Raw genomic sequence first — 23,348 nt, forward strand, 5'->3', positions numbered from 1 at the left:
TTCTGCGGTGACGTACAGGGCAATCCCAAGCACAAATACAGGCTGGGCAGAGAATGGGTGGAGAGCAGCCGTGAGGAGAAAGACTCAGGGGTGTTGGTCGACAAGAAGCTCAATGTGACTTGACAATGTGTGTTTGCAGCACAGAAGGCCAACTAAATCCTGGGCTGCGTCAAAGGAAGTGTGACCAGCAGGTTGAGGGAAGTGATTCTCCCCCTCTGCTCCACTCTTGTGAGACCCCACCTGGAGTCCTGTGTCCAGCTCTGGTGTCCCCAACATAAGAAGGACATGGACCTGTTGGAGTGAGTCCAGAGGAGGGCCACAAAGATGATCAGAGGTCTGGAGCACCTCTCCTACGAAGACAGGCTGAGAGAGTTTGGGTTCTTCAGCCTGGAGAAGAGAAGGCTCCGGGAAGACCTTAGGGCAGCCTGCCAGTACCTAAAGGGGCCCGCAGGAAAGCTGGGGAGGGACTTTTTGCAAGGGCAGGTAGTGATAGGACAAGGGGGAACGGCTTTAAACAGCAAGAGGGTAGGTTTTGATTGGAGATAAGGGAGAAGCTCTTCACTGTGAGGGTGGTGAGGCGCTGGCCCAGGCTGCCCAGAGCAGCTGTGGGTGCCCCATCCCTGGCAGTGCTCAAGGCCAAGTTGGACAGGGCTTGGAGCAACCTGGTCATGTGGAAGGTGTCCCTGCCCATGGCAGGGGGCTTGCAACTAGATGGTTTGTAAGTCATTTCCAACCCAAACCATTCTATGATATTGGAATTCTTTAAGCTGAAGATAATTAGTAGGGTAAGCAAAGCTGTGCCTGACTTTGGAGTTAAGACATGGCTTCGTCTTCCACCCGGCTCCAGAGTTGTGTCAAAGGCTTTCTTCATGGTAGAAGAGGATATTGAGAGCCCCAGGATAGTGGCTGTCAGCCTGGATGGATCTGTATGTGGCTATTAGGAGTGTGGTGGCAGTGGAGACTGGTTAGCAGAAGAATTGATACTATGTGGACCCCTGTGATAGAGGCAGTACAGTTTCTTAGCTTCTTTTTTTACCCAGCTACAAATATTCTGCAGGAAATGAAAAAAGGCTCTAAAGCAGACTGTATTAATGACTGTACTTCAGCATTTCTTGAAAATTTGATGCAACACAATATATGAAGCAAATACTTCATCAGGCTTATAGCATTCATCAAACAGATTCCTTGGGAGTGGTAAGGAAGGGAAGAGGTAAATACTTGCCCAGACAGGCTTTACAATTTTTTTGTGACATGTAGTGCACAGTAGAAAGAGGAACCAGACATTTTTCTATGATTACCACAGATTCTGAAATGAGAAACAGCAGGCAGGAAAATTCAACCAATAAAAGATAGGAGTATCTATCTAGCCACTGTAGTGAGCTTTTAAACCTTTCAGTGCTATGTCTCCATAACTGAAGAGTTACCATGCATAGGTGTTGTTTAGGAGAGATGTAACTCAAAGAGTTTTTCACTTTGATGACTCGGACTGATGTTGTGCAACAGAAAACACTGGAGTAGGGAGCACTGACTTTAATTCCTTTCTGGCTAGCTCAAAAATCTGCAAAAGTTTTACACTGTTAAGGAACTCAAAATTGCAAGCATCTTTTAGGATTAGGTTCTATAGCAGACTTGTTTCTCCTTTTCTAAGTCCCTTTGAATTTTCAGTGCATAATTTTTATAAATCCTTGGTCTAGGTCTTTATCAAAACTTGGTGGGGGAACATGGTAAATCATCATAAATTGCACCTCTATATGCAGTTATTCTGTTGAAAACAAATGCCTTAGTCTTTCCATCCTGCCCCGCCCCCAACCCCAAAAAACAATATCCAGCTTTTATGATTAAAATAAATGCAAATGTTCTTCTTCAGAGCAGAGTCACTAAGAAGTGTCTGCAGACATGAGCATAAATAGTGTGGCCTACAGTTCACAGAGCAGCGGCTTCTGCCTGTGCCTGTGTCCTCGAGGGCTGGTTGGACAGATCCTTGCTAGCTCGCTTTCTCACCTTCCCTGTACAAGCCTGCTCCTGGGGAACTCGGGCAGATGTTCCCTGATGAGATCTATTGGAAGAAGAGTGGAGGTTGTGCAGATGTATGTGTGTGTGTCTCTCCTTCTCCAGCATTTTACCTCTTGTCTCTGAACTGCCAGCTCCAGAGCATAAAATGATTTGTTTTATAGGGGAAACTAGATACAGCAATGATGCTAAATGAACAGGCTCATTGGTAACCTGCTTGTTTGGAGGAGACATTGCAAGACTAATTGGTAAAGAAGTGTGAAGCAGAACTGGCTGGCAGGGAGCCCCATAATGCCCTGCACCATGGCCCTTTCTGCCTTGCTTGGAAGAAAACATGGTAATTCACACCCACAGCCTTGAAATTAATCCTATTAGACACTTCTGGAAAAAAAACCAACAACATCAAACCCAAAACTCACAACCAAGAGGCATACAGCTTTCTACTTTGATTAATCCAATACAAATCTATTGTAAAGATACCCCTTCCTGTTGTGCTTCATGTTTCCACATGCTCTTGAATAGAAATGAGCTGAAGACTGTTAGGACCTTCAGCTGTTTCAGAAATCTAGGAAGATAGGAAGAGGCTGTGACAGCTTGGTTTGCTTTGCTTATTCAATTAACAGACCATCCAAGGAATGCAAGAGTTATGAGAGATCAAAAAGGAGCTGTCGCTGTTCTTGGTGTTCCCTTGGTGGGTTCAGGTTTCCAGAAGAACAAACCATCCAGTACTGGGGTAAGGGAAAGACCTTTTTCTGTAACTGAAATACCTCGGCTACTGTTTGTCCAGGCCTGTCCTCCTCTTCCTCAGACTCATCCTAAGGCAAGTAGGTATTCATGAGGATCTCTTCTTGGGTACAGGTGTGTTATTACCACCCTTTAGGATGGACACCAGTCATGCAGTGATTTACTTTTCTTCTTTGCATTAAAACAGAAAGAAAAGGGTGAAGTGAAAAGCTTTGGTGCCCCTCACTGGACTGGGAAGGGGTGGAGCTTTTCTTAGTGAACTTCCTGGTATTAATGGTTTTAGCTTGAGGAAATGATGTGCGTGCTATTGCACTGTCTGCCTGCTCAATTCTTCTCTAATGCCATATGAACCCATTAATGACACTGAGCTGAATTATCTCAAAGATGGAGTTTCTGTATGTGCCATGGAAGCTGGTGGCTGAATAAAGGGGAGAAATACTCCAATGGGTTCTCCCATGGAGGGCAATACTGACAGATTTCAGGTTGTCTCTGTTCTGTTTGGCTTCAGTCAACTGTATGGGCAGCACAGGCTTTGTCCTGCACTGGCTGCCCCTTCCTGTGGAGTTATCACAAAAAAAGATGGATGTGCTGCTGTTGCTAAGAATGAAGATAGTGGTGGTGGCCCCAAGCCTGTAGGAAACATGTTGTTGATTCCATCATTCTTGTTGTTTCTAAGACAGCAATAACCAATTTTGAGCTACTTGATTTGAGAACTCGGTGAACTTGACAAGTACCTTTAAGTCAGCCATGCTAACAACTAACAACTAGTTTGGAGGGGTTTTTTTCAATTAATTTGTTTTGTCTGTTGTGCATGGCTGGTGTATAAATAAGTCTTTAGTCTTTTCAATTTTTTTTTAAAAAAAGGGAATAACATGAGTCAAACATGCGCCTTTGAAACACATCTCTGAGTTACAGAAAACCCTGCAACAGGAGCAAATACTAGAGTAAAAGGAAAACAATCAGATTAGAAGGGAAAGTGTTGCTTCAGTTCTACTGCACTGAATATTAGTAGTGAGACTTGCAGAACCTACATGTAATTGAAAAACAGCATGGGTTTGTTTTTTTTTTTTTTCTTAAGGCAGGATTGTAGCAAACTCATAGACTGACTCCACATTTGCAACAAAGTGAAAAGAAAATATTTCAGGTTGAAGGAAAGGATCGCAGACCCTGCTTTATCTGGGAGGTTTCCTGGCAGCAGAAAAATGGAGATTCTTTTACTTCATGCATTCAGCTGAAGTGATAAGATGTGGGTGTATTTGCTGGATTTCAGATCATCCTCATTAGCTCTGCTCTCATTACAGTCCCAGAAATGTAGGGCTTGGGAGGGGGCAGTGTTTGTGTTTCCTATTGCCCTCTACAGGGTCTCAGAAGTAAAACACCAGCTTAAAAATACAGAAATATGTTGTATTAAACATTAAGTAATGCCAGTTTGCACACTATAAGGAAGAAAGCTGAAAATATGTTAATAAGCATTATTTATCTCTGAACAATACGCTGTTGCCTTTCTATGGCTAAACTGGAAAATTGCATGTGTAAGTAACATTCATCAAAACAGATTTTAAATAACCACAAAACTTTCTATTATCACTGGATGTGTTGCAAACCCAGTGATACTCTATTTTTGTGAGGCTGGACAGGGCTCAGATTGCCAACATTCACCTCTCTCCCCTGGCCTGAAAACATAGCTCTTGTTTTCACAACATAAACAGTTTTGTGGAAATCGGCATAGTCCTATCTGTCAAGCAGTGCTTTTTAGTGTGAATTTAACTTCGCTTCTGAAGAGCCAATAACGTTTGAATGCATTCAAGTTTCCATTGTGATTCATGCTTAGAAGTTTAGTCAGGCTGGAACTCTGCAGGATAGTTTGGGTTACATGAAAACAAACATTACAGCGCTGAATGGGAGTCCCTTAAAACCAATGAGAGACCCTCTGTTCTCTTCCACGAATCTTGAGACTGGCTGTTATTTACTCCCTCTTTGGACAAAAAGGTTCAGACAACTACTTACACATTCACATTTGTGTGATGTTCACTATGTCTCTGCTGGACAGTTATAAAGATAGGGCATGACTCACCTCTGCCTCAGCATTCTTACAGACCAGATCTTTTTCCCTATATAGGTAGGGCTGGTATTACTCAGTATCACTTACACCAATTTCTGTTATGAAAGTATCCGTTTAGTGTTTTATAGGTCAAATAAAATATTTGCTCTGAAATTTTTCATACAGGTGATACTTTTTTCCTAGAATAAAACCACAGTTGTTTCTGGGTTTTGGTGTTTGTTTTTATAATCTCTTATTTTGGAATAGAGACTTCTTATACAGTAGGAGTGATGCTTCATATCAGGGAAAACTCTTTTACTCTGTACCCAAATTCGAATGAATTTTGAATTATCAAAACACTGGAGTTTGTACATGTTTCAACAAACACTGGCTAGAGTTTAACAGCTAAAATTTCTACTCAGGTCAGGACTTAGTTTTTAAAGTAGCTAGTGAGCAATAAATTCACACACCCCTCCTTTTGTACTAATGTCCTGTGTAATCAAGCCCTGAATCTGCTGTAGATTATGCTGCTTATGAAAAGAGAGGTCAGAAAATAAAAGTATATTAGAAAAATAAACATAAGAAGCTCTAGGCAGTTTGATGAAATGTGATATGTCAGTTGGCACAGTACATTTTAATGCTAGATTTTACTATAACATCAGAAGACCCTTGAAAATCAACACTGAAATCAGATCTGATTCCTACCTGTACGTTCTTTTATGTGTTGGACTTGAATAATATCTGGCCATTTTAAAAATGAAAATTGGTTGGTGGTTTTCTTAAGGCCAGGTTTTCCTTTCTCACATAGATGAGTAACTAAATCTGTATGTGCTTGTTTTTAAATCTTTCTGAGCATCTTTGTGTTTTGACAAAAGCTGCTCTTGGCTTGAGGGCAAAAAGGAATAGAACCTATCACAATAACTGTATCTATCACATTGCATCATTAAGAGAACAGACTAATAAAATGTGTCAGTCTTATACCACACAGTTAGGAGAAATTGCTCTTGACCTTTCAGTGATCCATCTTTCTTTTAGGAAAATGGGTAGGTGCAGGGTTTTTTTTTTTTTGTTGTTGTTGTTTTTTTGTTTGTTTTGTGTTTTTTTTTCAGAAAAGATTTATTGTAATGTAGATGAGGGGCAGGGAAAATGTGAATCACTCTCTTGCTATTTTTTCTCTGGCCAGTTTCAATCCTTAGCCCACTCTGTATTGACTTTGTTATACCTGTTTGTGCCAGGTTCTCATCATAGGATTTGTCTTTACATTGCAGTCTTCCTGAAACTGTGATAATGAGTTTATTTTACTACCTTAGTGTCTTCAGAACACACAACTTTAGAACTTGCAAGTATGTAATTCAGGATGATTTCAGAAGAGCAATTAAATTTGCAATTGTATTTTGGAAGACAGGATCACTGTGTATCTTTTTCTTGTACTGTAATAAGTACGTCTGTAACACAAATCTTCATTTCCGTATCATAACTGTACTGGGAATGTCATTGGAGATTTCATTTAAATCAAAGTAGCCTGTAATGCTGAAGTTCAAATCTTAGATGTCAGCTATGATGTTAGGCTCCTAGCATTACTTTGAGTATGCTGTGATAAATTAACTTGTTGGTTAAATTTCTGAATGTTGTCTTTTTTTTTTTTTTTTTTTTTTTTTGACTTGTAATGGTGGAACTGCCTACAGCTCCTAAACTATTATTTCTATGGAATAAGTGACTGCAACTTCTGTTACATTTTGTTCCAAAGTAACACACTAGTTACTGAAGCTAGCACACAGCAGGAGCCACACTGGGCTCCTGCCCTCAGCTGTAATCAGGAAGATAATAAGGTACCTTTAAATGCTTTTCTTTCTTTACCCCTCTTGCAAGATGAAAGTGGATCAATAAAGAATTCTGTAGCAAGCTGAGCTGATTTTATAATCATAATGGCTACCAGTTGAATCGGGTAAAATTAATTCACTCCAATTGCTTATCTATTGTGGTTACTTTTAAGAATTCTGCTTCAAAAATGTCTCTTCACATGAATACATTCTAAAGGAAGTATCACAAAGCATTTTGTAGCATAAAATGGGTTTCTTTGGCATGTGGGTGACAGCTGAATACCATAATGAAACATTCAATAATTGCACACAACTGGGGAAAACCCAGTGGTCCCATTGGGATCAGTTACAAAGCTGGGGTCATTTGCAGATGAGTGGCTGAGTAAGTAGTTAATCGGGCATGTACACTAATAATAGGAGACCTCTGTCTCTTATAGGAGACTGAGGGCATATAGTGGGCCTTGTCCCACTTGAATAGTTCTTTCATTAAAATAACTGTTTTACCGATTAGACTTCTCTAAGCTTATTTGCTCTTACATCAATATCTATTGTGTTTCCCTTGTCTTTTATTGACCTTACAATTGATCTATTCTCTCTTTGATCATGGTTAGCTGACTGGGGTAGGGGGGTTGGGGTGTGGTGTGTGTCAGTGTTGCATTGCAGTCACCTACTTGTTGGTTTTGCTTGCCGATAATTTCCTTAGATTCATTGTTACTAACTTCCATAGATTTATTTTAAGTTAGGAGATCAGAAACAGAGCTGAATGTCAAATCTTTACCAGTAAGTAGGAGGAAGGTGGAAAAAAGAAAAATCAAGTTGAGCTCATACAAGCTGTAAAAGGCAAAATATAGATTGCGATCCTTAGTTAAGAAGTGATTTTATTTTTAAAAAGCTTACCAACACAAATTGCCATTACAGGCTTTGTATTATTTTTCATGCTGCCAGATGAATTTGTTTCCCAGACTATTCAGAGATGCTGAATTAGTTCTGTTTAGTCTACAGAAAATTTAGACTTTAAGAGAAAGTTACTACTCTGATCATTCAGTTAATCTCTCCACAAGGTAGGCAATGATGTAGGTATTCATGGTGATTCACTTGGTAATTATAGCTTCCTTAGGCTGAGACACTGGAATATTGTTTTACCTGCAAGCTTTTGTCATCTTTGTTTCTTTCACTTACCCTATATAAAATTTTAACTGACATAGGGGCATAATAATTCTTGAGTAAAAAAACTTCTTTAAAATCTTTCTCTTTAAAACTAATTTACTTGAAGTTTGTGTATTGTTCTATTGCCTAAAATATTATGGGAGAGGGTCAATGTGAGTTGTCTGCAATAGTTGAATAGCTTGCTGAGTAGTGATTTGCTAGGTTCAAATGACTGTTGCTTCAAGAAGTATATTTCTCTAACATTTTTTTATTTTAACCCTGTTGAGTTAAATTAGTAATTTGGATGGTTCATTCAATGTTTTTCTAATAAGTGAGTTTCAAACATTCCCAAATGTACAGGCTGTGCTAGAGGATGTTGCTTTGTCAGAAGAAAACACCACAAGGAGGGGTGGGTGGTGAGTGGAATTTTAATCCTTATAGACCTAGTCATGAGCCTGGATATGCCAGTCTGAGTTCAGTGAGCCTGGGCTGAACTCTGTCAATCAATGTAATTTTAAAACTTGAGACACAAAGGAATGAAAGGCTTCTTCATGTTTCACACTGGGCACACTGTGTGGAGGATCCTACTTGAGATCTTTCAGGTTTTCAACACCACCACACCTGGCCAGTACTTAGCCTTGTGCACAGATGCCTCAGCCTTACTTGGTGAGCACTGTCATGTAGGAAAGCTGAAAGGTAAGTACAATGATTTGGCCTTTTATGATCTTTTATGATTCACCTCACCTGCCTCCTCTGTATTACTATTTTGAAATGCTCAGTAGAGCTGAGGAATTCTGTGTGTTCAGTAGGGTAAATTTGATCCAAAATGCTGCCTCACTGTGTGTCAGGGAATAAATGGAATGTGGCTAATACTCTCTTCCAAACAATTCACCGTTTCCTCTGATTTATGAGTGGAGATTTAAAACTATCCAATGAAACATTTCTCCCACTGGCTCTTGGCTTCTGCTGATCCTTTAGAGTCAGTTTCCTGAATTCTAACGTACTTACATATGAGCTGGGGCAGCATAAGATGCATAAGCATTCTGTTTTGAGTGCTTATGATTACCTTACAGAAGACAGTGAATTTTATGTGTATTCTCCAGGGTTTTTTAAAATCTGCTGATCAGCAAATATGCATGCCTGTAAGTCAGTTCAGTAGAACAATTGTGAAATAAAGACACGAATAGAACACCAAGCAGAATTATTGTAGGGCTGGGGTTTTAGAGTTTTCAAAAGCATCTAGAGAATTTTGGAAAACAAATTCCATTGAGAGTCAAAGGGATTTGTATGGTTAAGTCCTTCAGCCATTTTGGAAAAATTTCTCATAAATGAGTAAATACAGGGAAGCTGTATAAAAAATTGGTGTATTCACTCCCAAAGGAAGAAAACAAGGTCAGGAAATATATAGACTTCACATGACAGCAGGCAAAGCAACCTGAAAAAGTACAGATGATCAAAGAAAAAAAAAGACTCCCAAGTCCTTCTTTTTAATATATATTTTTGCTGTTTGCTTTTTTTAAGAATACCTATCCTAACTGATGGCTAAAGGCTGGATTGATCCTAAGTGTAACTGCTGTGACTTCAGAGGTTCAAATTCCACTCCTGATGTTTTAGAGAAATGGATTTGGGACTTGCTGGAGTATATAAATCTCCATTATCCTGTAGTGGATGTTGTCTTTGTCAGTGCTGCTTTTCATTTAAAGACTATATAACACTGTTATATCCAGCACAACCATAGAAATTGCTTACTTGGGAAGATGATGCTTGCATAAGCTGCTGTTTGCCTGCAGTCTGTCAAGTAGAGTCTAACTCGGATCATTTGTAGTCTGATACAAATGTACCTTACAACCAGGTGTATAGGACAGAGCCCTGAAGCCCAGTCAAATGACAGTTCGTGGCATGCACCAGGTATATTTCTCAAAAGTGCTTTCTGCTGAGGTGATATTTCTGTTACTGTGTTCAGTGCTGAAGAAATGGTATGCTCATCACTCTGAGTTCAAATGCTAATGGCAGTGTAGGGATGAACATCCATCCTTTATATACTGTGGTAACTGCTGGTAATTCTTTCCCAGTTCAGATGGGTAAATCAATGGAAGTATATTGTACATGTGCTTGGATTATTTTATTTTTATTGTTTGTACTCAGAGAAAGGTCTAAAGAAACCCTGAGATTTAAATACGTATCTTAGCTTCTCTTTCCATGCTTTCTGAACCTGTACCAATGTGATTTGTCTTATGTTCAAATTTTGTCTCAAATGTAAGGGTTTTAATTTATTTTTAAATAAAGGGTAAGATTTCAAATGGATAAAGATGTAAGAGAAAAAAAAAACAGTTTAAAAGATGAGAAATGAGGGAAACCTGTCATTCTCTCTGCATAGACTGGTGAAAGGAAATGTTTGGACTTATGTTTTGCCTTCTGCACAAACGTTGCCTTTGTAGCTATTGTGGTAGGTAACCAGATGATGGTTAGTTTTGTTGGAAGCAAGTATAGTCAAAATTATACTGAGTATCTAGAACCTCAAGGTATTGTTTTTTGCATGGAGAGTGATGCGGCAGCATAGGAGATCAAAAAACTGATTATCATGACAGCTAACTATTGGCATAGTTTGAGGGCTATTTTGTGTTCTTCCCTCTCCATCACTGGTGTTTGAATATTTTTCTGCCATCTTTTGCTAGTAAGAGGGATTATTTTTTTTTCTATTGCTCTGATATATTCATAATTATTTAGATAATTTAATCAAAAAATAAATAAGCACACACTGCAACTAATTTAAATTAGCTCCCCCCCGCCCCCTTTCCCCCCTTTCCCCCCTCCCCAGCAGTCCCTGAATTCTAAATATATACAGAGCCAGGTGAAGAAATACTGTGAAACACAAGACAGGTTCTTCCACTCTTCCAGTCAATAAGCCAGTAGAAGATATATCATATGGAACAGACCACTCACTTTAACAAAAAAACCCCAAACAATATTTTTTTATAAATTAAAAATACCCTATTCCTTACCTCCAGAATTAAAGAAAATATCAATAGAATTGACTCTGAGATCAGCAAATCTAGCACTGTACTGAACGGGGAGCTGTGACACTGCACAGTCTTCCCATACTGAATAATAAAAGTTGGTGACAGATGTGGAAGAGGGTTACCTTGGTATCTTCCCAGGCATTTACTGCTGAGAAAGGTATCCACCCCCTCTTTTGAATTTTAAGACAGGATACCTGGCTGTAAAACATGAAATAAAATAGGGCAACTGCTGTCAGAGCCCAGTAATAATGGGAAAAAAGGAATTTTTGAGACAAAATGATGAAAGAAGAAGGGGAAGGCACTTTTAACACTTGAAATGGGGAAATTGTAACAAAGCAATGAAGTTCTTTAAGGCAAGCTGTAGCTACATCAGCCTGGAACTAGGATGTTCTGAGGCCTGGAGTTTGTAGAAGCTCTGTAGGAATTGCTGGCAACAAGAAAAATGGAGGAAAAAAGTGAAGACATAAATGCATCACGTCACTTATCTGAGGGAGAAAGATGAGAAAAGATGTATCTTTTGAGTAAGAGAGACAGACTAGGACTGGGGAAGGACCTTTCAATTTCTTTAGCTCAATGGGCTAATCTCTCCCTGAGTGAGTGAATGAGGGAGGACCTTATGTTCTGGTTTGAGAGATTGGTTATGAACTTAGAAAGTGAAGAGACAACAGGAACAGAAATAGTCAGTTGGGAAAAGATAGCTTCTGTTTTGAGGTCTATGAGCTACCCTTGTGACTGGGAGAAACAATACAGTAGTTTCTGTGCTAATTCAGAAGCGGTGGAATTTGTAGTTTGAGAAAAATGGAAACTGGTCAGTGATTAAAGCCACAGGACTGAGCCACTTGACTGTCACAGTAGTACCTCTGTATGTGCTCCACAATTTTTATTCTATCTGAATTTTCACTATGCAAGAAAAAAAACACTTTTTAGGACATCCAGAAGTACAAATCTGTAAAGCCTTACTTTCCTACACAGAGACACTTACCAAGAGCAAGGAGACCAAGGGAAATGACTGATTTTTACATTACCAGGGACAGATATACTTGAGGAGCAAAACTGCACATATCTGTGTGGCTGCCTAGCTCCACTGCAGGAGTTAACGAATTTAAAATACAGCTTTTCACTGAGGAGATGGACAACTTTGAGTTTGTGAGAGGAAAATGCTTAAAAATGTGTTCTGGACAATTAATTTGGTGGCACTTTATCTTGAAATGAGCCATTTATCCATGTGATAGAGACAGCAGAGGTGTTATCAGTACAAACTGCCCTGCTTGCATCTACCAGTATGCCCTTACATTACTGTAGAAAGTGAGAACCTCTTTGGAGGCATGAGAGCAGTGAGCCTTCAGTTCACTCTGCCACTGGCATCTTGTGTGTGACTGCCAGAAAGATGCTGACTAGTGCAAGCTGTTAGTCCTGAGAGGCTCTTCAGATCAGGTACCCTACAACCAACATAAGGGGACTGCTTTTTTTTCACAGTAGTAGTTCTCAGTATATTTTCTTTCATGCAGAAGGGGTAAAAGTCCCGTAAGTTATGCCAAGAAAAGAAGGTGCAAGGAGTTATTTATCTAAAATTCAAAGGGAAGATTATCTGAATTACCATCTGGTAATGGAGGCACACAATTAAAGACAAAGGTACATGCCTGCCTACGTCAGACCTTTGACTTTCTAATCCTGCCCAATTGCTGCAGTCAGGATCATAGAGATTATTTTTGTGAGCTATAGCTCAGCAAAAGCAAAACAGATCAACTATAGTTTGTAGAATTAGATCAGCCCTGTCCTGAGGCAATCAAGCACAAAATACAAAGCTTCTGGCAAAAATAGAGACAAATATAACCAGCTTGTCCTCCTTAAATCTAAGTGAGGAAAGTGCGTCTGTTGTAGCCATAAAATAAGAAGTGACTTGTTTTAAAAAGAAAAAAACCATCACTTTGTCATTCCAGAGCTACATTTTTTTGCAGTGCAGAATTGCTGCAGGGATCACAGCAGTCAGGGATAGAGAAAGACTATTAATTGAGTCCATTCCCCTGCACTCATGGACATAATCCCCTAATGCAAATACGTGGTTTATTAAGGTTGCAGTGTACTTGCTATGGGAATCAAACCTCTAATAACATCATCCCTGGGGCTCTAGAGGAGTAATGCTTCTTTTCTTTAGAAGTGCGTTGTGGATAGTTTTGCACCAATGCTATACACTGGTGAAAGGAGTGGACCACAGAAGTGAATACAGAGCAGTAGAGAAAGGATGTTTGAAAGAAACCATGTTTATGTTATCTGCAGGCATTAAGTGCTTTTCAGATACGTCCGTATTTGATGAGAAAACAGATATGTTGCCTTGAGTCATGCTTAAATTCTCCCAGCAGATCTTGAATTTCACATTCTAGTACATTTCAGACTAGAGGAGAAAGCTGTGTTGAATACCACAGAAAGTATGAAGGACAAATGTGAGAAGAACATAAAAAATTCTGGTGCTATTAGAATCTCCATCATATAGCTAAATGAAAGACCAAAAGAATAGTTCTAGCAGCCCAGACTGAATGGGAGGAGACGTACAGAGTCAGGTAGCCTTATTGTATTTATACATAATTCAGTAAAGATTTCTGCCAAGTTCTCTGTCCTCCCCTCTCCTGTGTGGGATGTGGCTTTCAATCTACAGCATAGCTGCAAACAGTAGAGCTGGAAACACTGCCATGTTGTACAGATGTCTGTGGTTGTATCTGTCCCAGAATTTCCTTCCTTCTCCCCCTACTTCAAGCTTTTGCAGCTGCTGTGACTGCTTCATCTGTACCAGTAGACACAATGGTAGGAGCACTAGGATACCTGAAGTGACAAGTTTAAGCCACTGTGTTTTCATATTGCAGTGCACACTGAGGGCCTAAACTCTGAAACCTGGAGATATCTAACATTGCAAGAGTGAGCTTGTGATACATGCCTCATTTTTAACTGAGCTGATGTTTTTATCACAAAACAATCAGTTCATCACAAGAAATTAATTCATGCTTCACTTGCCTGCCAGATCCTCAGTGCTGCTTCACTTTTTTTCTGTCGTAGGAGATGATGTCTTTGCAAAGGCACACAAAATGCAGCTGAGAATAGTATTTGTGTTTACTACCTGTTGCTTTACAAGTTCAGTGTAGCATGGGACAATACAGAACAGAAGCCCTGAAATTGAGGCTACTGGGTTTTGGTTTGGTTGACTACTAGGATTTTGGTTGAGGTTTCTGGACATTGTAACTCACTCTGAGTTTGTTTGACTTGCTGCCACGGTCCATAATCCAGGGAGGAAAGCCCATCAGAAAACAGCTCCTGGTGACAATGCTAAGGTGGTCATTCAAAAAATCAAGACGCTTAATCATTAATGATTTTTTTAAAAATAATCAGTCTTTGGTTTAAAGCCTGCTGCTAATTGCTCACCCATGCATACACATACAGTGCTAAAAATGTTTGATCTGAAATAGTATCACTTTAAAGCTTTGACTTTCACCTTTTAGAAAGTTAGTTAGTCATTTTTCCCCTTTATAAATAAATGTGAGAGGAAATATCATATTAATCATAGACGCAAAGTCTGCCTGTAGCGCAGTAGCTCATTAAGCTTCCTTTTTCCAAGCTCTATGTTTCTTTCAGAATTTTAATCTCTGTAGTACTTTTATGGTTGGAGTATTTTTTTTTTGGTTGGAGCATGTGTAGTATTCTGCAACAATGAATGCTTTGCTGGATCATTTATCATCCTTTGCCTTGAGGAAAGTCTATACAATTTTCTTTGTTCTTGCGTTACACTCTAAAGTTTTATAATCCAGGTGTCTGCAGGCTTCTCGAACTTGTGCAGTGGGAGATGCACATCAGAGAAAATGCATCACTGCTGCTGAAACCCCATCCTTGGAAGTTATGTAGTTGGATCCCCTTACACAAAGTAAACTGTTCATTTTTCCATTGCTGTTCTCTGGCTTATAGCACCACCTACAAGTTACTTTCAAATTGCAGATGCAGGCCACTGATCTTTGCATGTTTGTGTACCCTATTCCATGATGTAGCCGCAATTACCCACTCTTCTGCAGCCCCATGAGAGCATCAGTGACTTCAGCCACAGAAATTTGCTGCTGTTAAGGATACCGTGGCTCAGTGATTTTTGTCTGTCTTGGAAACCACTAAACTTCATCCAGTTCTCAAGGTCAATACAAGTCCCTGCATCCTATTTGTTCCTCAGCTCTTGATTTTAAATAATGAGGAAGGAGAAGGAGCCATAGAAGGGAGTCTTTGTTAGCACAAAAGATGGTCCATATGCCAAAACTTGGTAAAATAGTGTAAAAGGCCGTGGTGGAAGATCAAGTCCAATGACAGTCACTACCGACCACTGAAAGCAACCTTATTTTTCCTTCATCAGGTGGAGCTTCATGCTAAACCGTTGGTGTTTTTTACTTTCACATCAAACTTGTCAATTTAACAAGTTTGATTAATTAGGTTTTGTGAGAGTGAAACTAGCCACATTCTGAGAGAGGGAAAACTGAGCTGCATGCCCCAAATATCACTAAATTATCGCAATGTCTGTAATGGCTTTGGTGGAGTTTTTTCTTCCCAGTCTTTCTTAGAGCACAATATTCCTCATGTAATTTCATGGCACAATGTGCAGTTCAAGAAATGTTTAACTGTAGCTCTGCTGTCAGTTAATCCCTCTCCCTGGTGCAGCTGACTAACTCTGGTGGAAATTGTGATGATACTCATTATTCTTGCATTTCTGTTAAAAAAAAAAAAAAAGGTGTTATTTGTACTCACAAAAATAAAAAGCACTTACCAATATGGATGCACTCTACAGCTATTAGAACAACTCACATGCTGCTATTGCAGCTGCTGTGACAATAGAAAATTAAGCCTGCATTCATACAGGTTTGTCTTGCTGTTGTTAAGGAGAAGAGGGAGGAAATTATTATGTTCCATTTGAGGAAAATATTGTTTAAATTGAAAAACTTGCAGTATGCCCCTTAGTTAAACCTTTGTTTACTAATTTAACCAATCTGAGTGTCAATTATGGCTTGTTTGATGTGCATTCATCTAAAACTTCTTCCACAGTATCCATAATGCAGTTTTATTTACATTCTCACTGGTTTTATTTGGGTGACAAGGCAAAGAAAATACCCGGTGTGAATATTCCTGGAAAAGCATAGGCAAAATACAAAATTATAATAAAAAAGTATTCCTAGCAAAAGCATACCTAATCTTTCACTGTAAGAGGAGCCATTAATTTTCCAAGTCTATTACTATTAGCAGTGGATAGCTTATCAAAAGGATTTTTCTGCCTGGGAGTAGTCCTACTTCAGCCCACGGGCATGAACTTCCTGACGGAGTTGCTGACTCCTGCTGGTAAACGTTAAAAAGCTTATTGTTAAGCTGCAATTTTGAAGACACTTCCTTCACTTCATTTTTTTTATTGCCAAATACTTTTGCATGAGAACGGGATTCAGTATTTGAGAATTCATAGGCTCCTGCTGCTTCTTCCCTGAGTGAAGTTACAATCAACTTGTGACATCAGAGATGGCTGTTGTAGAGGTTGTTATGTCATAAGAATGGCTTCAGGTGGGGAGAACAAGCAGTAGAGGCAGAAGAAATGTCAAGTAATTATACAGGTTTCACGTTAGGTACTGTAGTAATATGAGAAAACATACTTCCTAGTCTCAGCAAAGAGTCAAAATTGTTTCTAAACTGAGAATAGCTAAAAAGTTTTGCATATCACATCAGGTGTTCTTTTGTTTTTGTTAATTTGACAACCAGATAACCAACTGGTAGGTTAGTCGTCTGTATTGTGGATTTTACTGAGTTTTTTATTATATGTTACGTGTAAGAGAGAGGTAGATATTTGCAACACAGTAACAGATGACAACTCTAGTCCAGAAATTTTAACAAAATCTATTACTTGAGAGCAGTGCTTTAGATGTCTGTGGGAACAGCTGTAATAATTACTTAATTCTTTTCTTTTGGCAGTATACCTTGGTGTCATGTGGAAAAGAGGGAAGGCCCAATGATAGTAGAATATCAGGCATGGAAACTTTAATTACAATGAAATCAAATGAGGGCTTTAATTTGGGGGTTTAAGGTTCTGGCAAAGCTTTCTGCACTGCCTCTGCTGAGTCAGTGGCACGAGGAGGAAGTCTTGTGCTGTCCTTGCACACATGACAGTTCGCTTGAACAAATTCTTCTGCCAAGACACCATCCTTTCTTCTCCCATCTCCTTATTCATTTCAAGAAGAGCAATGGAAGTAATACTCTGAGGCCTCATTTAGCTCAGCATCTTCTCTGTCCAATTAGCAAATACCCTGCATCACTGATTCTAAGAATTAATGTGACCATAGTTCTCTGACTGGTTATAACGTATCAACTCCATCTTGAACAGTATTAATTTTCAGTTACCAGGGAATAATATATGGAAACACTAACAAGAAAAATCTGCTTGCATTCTTCTCCAGCTGCTCTTTAAATGAGGGCTCAGTGTTGCAGGTTTTGTCTCACCTGATGCCATTTTATTGCTGATATTGTTATACTTGTATTGCTTAAACTGAATTACTGCTTGTGCACTTTGCATGGACAGTGTGTTCCCAGCAGAGTTCTTGAGTCAGTTCCTTAGCCTGAGTTTGGGTACATAGACCTGATTGTAGCAACTGGAAACCTTTGTTTGGAAGTCAAAGGAGTCCAATTAACCTGGATCCTAATTCAGTCAGCTGTGTCTTTCCTTCATTTCCTTCGTTCTCTGGGAAGAGTTAAGCTTGCAGGGAAGGTTGACTTCTTCTGAATCTTGTCTGTCACTGTCTATGTCACTCCGCTATCCCTTATACTACTTCCTGTGAATCTTCTGATAAATCCACCCTTCCATTGTTTTTTCATGTAGTCTTCTAGAGAAACTACACATATCAAATACAAATACCCCCTCCTAATATTTCTTATTTTCTGTCTTAACCTAGCAAAGGTTTAGCCCATTGGGAACTCAGCAATAGCCAACTTTGCAACCTGATACAATGGTCAGGGTCAGACCATTGATCCTGATTTCACAGTGCCCCTAAATACATTAAAAGGACACTTATGCCTTTTTTTTTTTTTTTTTTTAATGCAGGAGCACATAACTCTAGTGATGGGTGTTTCACAGAATCCTATGTTCACATGCTGTCCATTTAGTGACCCCAACTGCAGTACAAAGCCTTTGGTTCCATTGCCTTTATTCCTATCATTTCTTGTCTTTGGATGTCATCATTAAACAAAAGATGGTCTTTGTTTAACTGTGGTAATAGTAATCTCACAAGCTTCCTGCAGTTATGAGTCATTAATGTGCTAGAACAAATAAAATGTCCTGGGCATTGGGGACAGGAAAAGTTTTACCATAACTTTATTTTATTCCTTAATAAGTAGAAGGTGAAATAGGAAGATCTCAGATGGGCTGAGCCCTCTCCAAACTTACTGGACTACTGCATTTGAAATGGAGAAATTATATTCTTTTTCTTTATTATTGCTTTCTAATTTAATCTAAGCATCTGAAAAACTAGGGAGACTTTTTTAAAGTATTCAGTATCGTCACTTTGGATTTCAGGAAACAGTCCTTATGGTATTTTTCTGGTTTATGCAAGTAATCTGTAAAAAGTGTGAATAAATTACCTGAGAATCACCCTCCTGTATGTATCTGTGCCTTTTCCTTCCCTGGAGTTATGGCCTTTTAAATTTATTTGTGTTACTCTTTTTTCCTCTGTACCCACAGTTGCTATAATTTCTCAGCACTGCTTGATAGTCATGCCTTTGTCTGAGTGCATTACCCCTCCAGTGGTGAAATCACCCACTAAGCTGACTTGATCCAAAAAAGACAAATAAGGTACAGATTAAAATTCCTTTTTTCAAATCAACAAAAAAGCCCAAACAAACACACCTTTAGAGAGCTTATGAAAAGTCTTGGACTGCTTGCTCTCCTGCAGAGTGCAATGTGGGTTGAAAAATAATATATATTTCACTATTTCTACTCTGCAGACCATGTGTGGGATGCAGGCAAAATCTGAGAATCACTGAACATATTCACAGCTCTCTGTGCTCACAAAATCTGCAATCAAATTGGCTATCATCATGCCATCAGGTTCTTTTCTATGGTCATAGCTGACTCAAATGGATAGTAAATGCTGGCTTTGCAGCTGACTTCTCAATCACAAAAATACTGCTGTCCGTGCACCTAACTGTTCTCACATAATCCAGGCTCCCTCCTCCCAAAACTCAATTTCACTGCCACTGAACCTGTGATAAAACCTGAGCACTGACAGCATGAACAATTGGCATTCTTAAAGGTAAACATGAAACCTTATCACTTGGCTGCTGCTGCAGATTGCAATAGGGAGATGAGTGCTGGGTAGCGACAATTCAAGATGAGAGATTGCAACAAAGGGGGAAAGAAAAGTCTCTGTACTGATAATGAAACTACTTAATATTTCTGACTTATACATAACTTTGAGCAAGTTACCTCCCAATCAAATTGCCAAAATTAAATACATTTCCAAACTGCTCAAACAATGTAAGAACTAACGATATTTTTCATTTTCACCTTATATTAGCTTGAGTGTTTTTACCTAACGGGTATAAATGCTATGAATTTGACAAGAATGTAATGGGCAAGAATTCTAAAGGGTGCTGTATGAAGGGGTTGTGTGGAACTCTTTCAGCTGTTTCCTTTGCTTAGCAGGTTACAGTTGCTACAACTTGAGTATTTCAGTGCGAGTTACCTTGCTTTCTAACAAGGTTGGCCTATCCTTTGCTCCCTGATTTTTGTTCATGATTTCTTTAGCCCTAGAGAATATACAATATTGATGATCAGGTCTAAGGTACGCTGGCAGTGCTAGTTATAATACTAGGTATTTTTTTCTGTTTACCAATATACTGTGTTTTAGCCTCTACAGGCACTTGTGTTTGGGCTCTCCACAGAGCTAATTATTTCAAGTGCAAATTCACTCCTGTGCAATTCTGTTTCTAGTTTCACATTCAGCCAATAGGATTCCTCATCTCTCTCCACCACAAAATCTGTGCTCAGCTGCTGCTGCTTAATCCTGTTCCTGCTTAGTTTTAGAGCCATTTGCATCTCTGAGCTGTGCCACACATAAACTGCATTAGAATTTAACACTGAGGATCCTCTACTTCTCTTGCCTAGGTGGCTGATCTGACAAGGCATGCCCAAACTCTAGTGAGGCCTTCCCTTCTAGGCAATTCATTTGAGATGTTCAGATCTATGGTATGAGTTAAAGCAAAGATGAGGAGCAGGGACGTTTCCTTACTTTTGCAGGTGAGTGGTATTTTTGCCATTTGGGATTCGTATGACAGAGTCATTCTTACTCTCTGGCCTACTGAGCGTTTGCATATTTTTATGGGGTAGGCCAGATTCTATATAAGAAATTGAGAGCATATGTCAGCCATGGCAAAACAGAGGTTTAAGATACAGCAGGTCTGGTCTTAACATAAGCAAAGGAAACATCTTAATTCAAGTTCTGGTACTGAATGGAGGAGAGGTTTCTAATTTCTTTTCAGTATTCCATTGACATCAACACCCTAAAATCTCTAAAATGTTTCTTCTGGTACCTACTTTACAGTCACTGTTATCTGGGAACTTGTGAATTCCAGTTAATCCAAGGTTATCTAAAAGTTAATGTTTGTGTTTTGTAAATCTGTTATATTGAATGTTTGCTATTTAACTTGTGAGGAACAAGAAAGAACCGGTGTGAATGCAGACCAACGCAGAGAAGTAAATAACCCCTCCCTAGTATATTACCTGACAAGATCCCCTCAAATTCTTACTGGTAAGGGATTAAATATCCTGCCCAGTGATAGAGAAAGGAGATCACAGCTGTCTTCTATTAGGGCCTGCCACTCCCTATGGGACTGGCAGTGGGCAACCCCATAAAAGTGGGTAATTCTGAATCACACTGTGTCTTCTAGTTTTTACATTATTAAGCTCTTTATCATGAAGACTATTTATTTCCTGGTCAAGCAAGGGTCAAGTGGATAAATGGTTGGACATATAGTGCATATTCAGAGCTTAAAATATATTTGTGAAATTGGAAAAAGGCAGAGATAATCCTCATGAGAGCAGGGAGAGAGAATGCTAATTGCATTTACGTTCATCGCTTCAGGAGTGTGAGTTGTTGATAAAGTGTTGATAGCTAAGATACCAAGCTGTTCCCGAAGTAGCATCCCGTTTCTCCTTGTTGTCTTGCTTCCTAAAGCAAGGTTTCTTTCTTGACCTGCTGATTGTTTGTATGAAAAATCTAAGGGCAATTATCCTGGGCTGATACAGGCTGTATTCTAGACTTTTTACTATTGGGATGTCTAATGCCAGGATGCACTCCATGTGGGATCCCTTAGAGCAGAGTTGCTGTATTTGACCTCCTCATGAGATATACCTAAAGGCTGTAGTCTTCCCTTGAAACACCTCAATATCGTCTTTACTGAGTGGCTCCTGCTGCCGGTTAATTAACATGGGTTAAACCTCACTCTTTGCCAAGTAGACACAGCACTGTGAAGAAGTCTTGCTGCAGGTTAGTAGATAATGCACTTTTGGCTTATTGCTGCTGTTTGAGGGGAAAGGGACTTCTGACCTGTTTCCCTAAGAAAAGAAACAGCACATTAAGCTTGAACTTACGGAAACTGATTTAGTGTTTACCTTTAACCTGTGCCAACCTCTGGTATAGAGGGCCCTGATTCTTACTTTAAGGAATGTTTTACATTGTAAAGAAAATCCAGTATTGACCAAAGCTTCAGGTGGGTTTCAGTTATGCTCTTTTGCTAATTGTACTTAGTTTGGGAGAATGAGATAGTTGGGATTGTTGTATAGGGTTAAAAATCAAAGAAAGAATTTTTTAAACTGTTGTGGGGAAAATCCGTAATGGTTTTTCATCTTGGAATTGGACTTAGTACATGTAGGAGCTCTGTGAAGCTTTAGTTAAATTCTTAAAAGGCTTGTTTACATCGATAAAGACTTTTTTAGGTAATAGCTGGTCAATTCATATCTGGAATATTGGGGCATCCATTTTCTCTCTCATTTTGTTTTTTATGTCTCCTATACAAAAAAGCACTATGTTATACCAACGTGAAATGAGTTTTTCACTGCACGGATTACAAGGTGCTGAAGAGTGAATGCATTGTCCTATTTTGCCCTTTTGAATGGTCTTTATGGTAGTCTTCAGGTTCATAATTATATTACATTAAATAACTTTTTTTTGTTTTTTTTTTTTTTTTTTTAAAGAATTACGCTTTCATGTACAGAGTGTGGCAGAAGAACAGACAATGAAAAAGAATAGGCTTTTTTCATGTTCATCTCTCTCTCATGGTGTATTTGTGTGCCTATCTGTACAAGCTTAATAATGCCTTAACCTAGTTTTTTCCATTCACTATGAAATAAGGTTCATAGAGGCTCATGATAGCAACCTCTGTATTGAATCAGAGGGGGAGGGGAAAAACACACCTTAAACATACTGTTTTAGACAGTCAAATGCTAGGTTCTGTGGAGTTACACAGACAAACTTTGTTTAGCTCTTTGCAATGTTTCAGCAAATATAAGCCTATGAAACCATCACTGACTGTTTGAGACACATGACCAGATTAAAATAACTTCCAAGTTGCATTGTCACATTGGGAGCACAGCTGAAATCTTAACTGAGTGTAGTAGAGAGATCTGGAATACAAGCTTAATTCAAAATTCTTTGGTGATGTGTACTTTACCTTGGGAACAAGAGGTCTACTTTTGAACTTCAGACATAGAGTGCATGAGGACCCTGAGGAAGGTAAAATGTAGCACTTTGATAGCTGGCAGATCTGCTGTTGTGAGAGATGATAAATACAGAAGTTTCAATTCTGCAGTACAGACAGCAGGAACAAATAGATTTTGGAGAGCAAAAACAATGTCCTTGGTGCCCTGCACAAAGTGTCCATTATCAGAGGGCCCATTGCCACAGGATTTCCTGGAGAATGGCATGTACTGTAATGAATTGCAGGGAGCCATGTCTGCAGGTAATCAATTGCAATGGAGGAGTATAGCTTAATTTTTGAGACCTCAGGTTGAATTTGCAGGGCCACAGCTAAGAAAAAAAACTTTTCTTTGCTTATAAACCAGACAAATCTGGTCAGTAAAACAAGCAAGACAAAAGGTTTCTCCAACCCTCAGCTGAGGTAGGAGACCTCTGGGGGTTTGGGATCACAGTGTTGCTCCCAAAATGCTGCTCTGGTCTTTGGCTCAGGTTTGTGTTCGTCACTGTATCATCAGTTTCTCAGGGAAGTGAGCCCTAGATTACTGAACCACTGAGTGGTAGTGAGTTCTGTCTGATTGACGCTAATTATCCACTGCACAGATGGATACCAGATTTCAAAGCCTTATCTCCTAGCACAGTAATTCCTATTTCTTCTTTCACTTAGGGTGTCTCTTTTTCTGGGATGTTTCAGTGCAAGAAGTAAAAGGCAGCTGGGAGAACTGAAGTATTTATGTGGGGTCAGCCTGTCACCATGGGGAATATTCTTAGATGATAGACAAGTAATGGTGTCCCAGGGAGCATAGAATAATTCTGCATCTCCTGG

Source organism: Falco punctatus (genome assembly GCF_963210335.1).
Source record: "Falco punctatus genome assembly, chromosome: 9".
NCBI lineage: Eukaryota > Metazoa > Chordata > Aves > Falconiformes > Falconidae > Falco > Falco punctatus.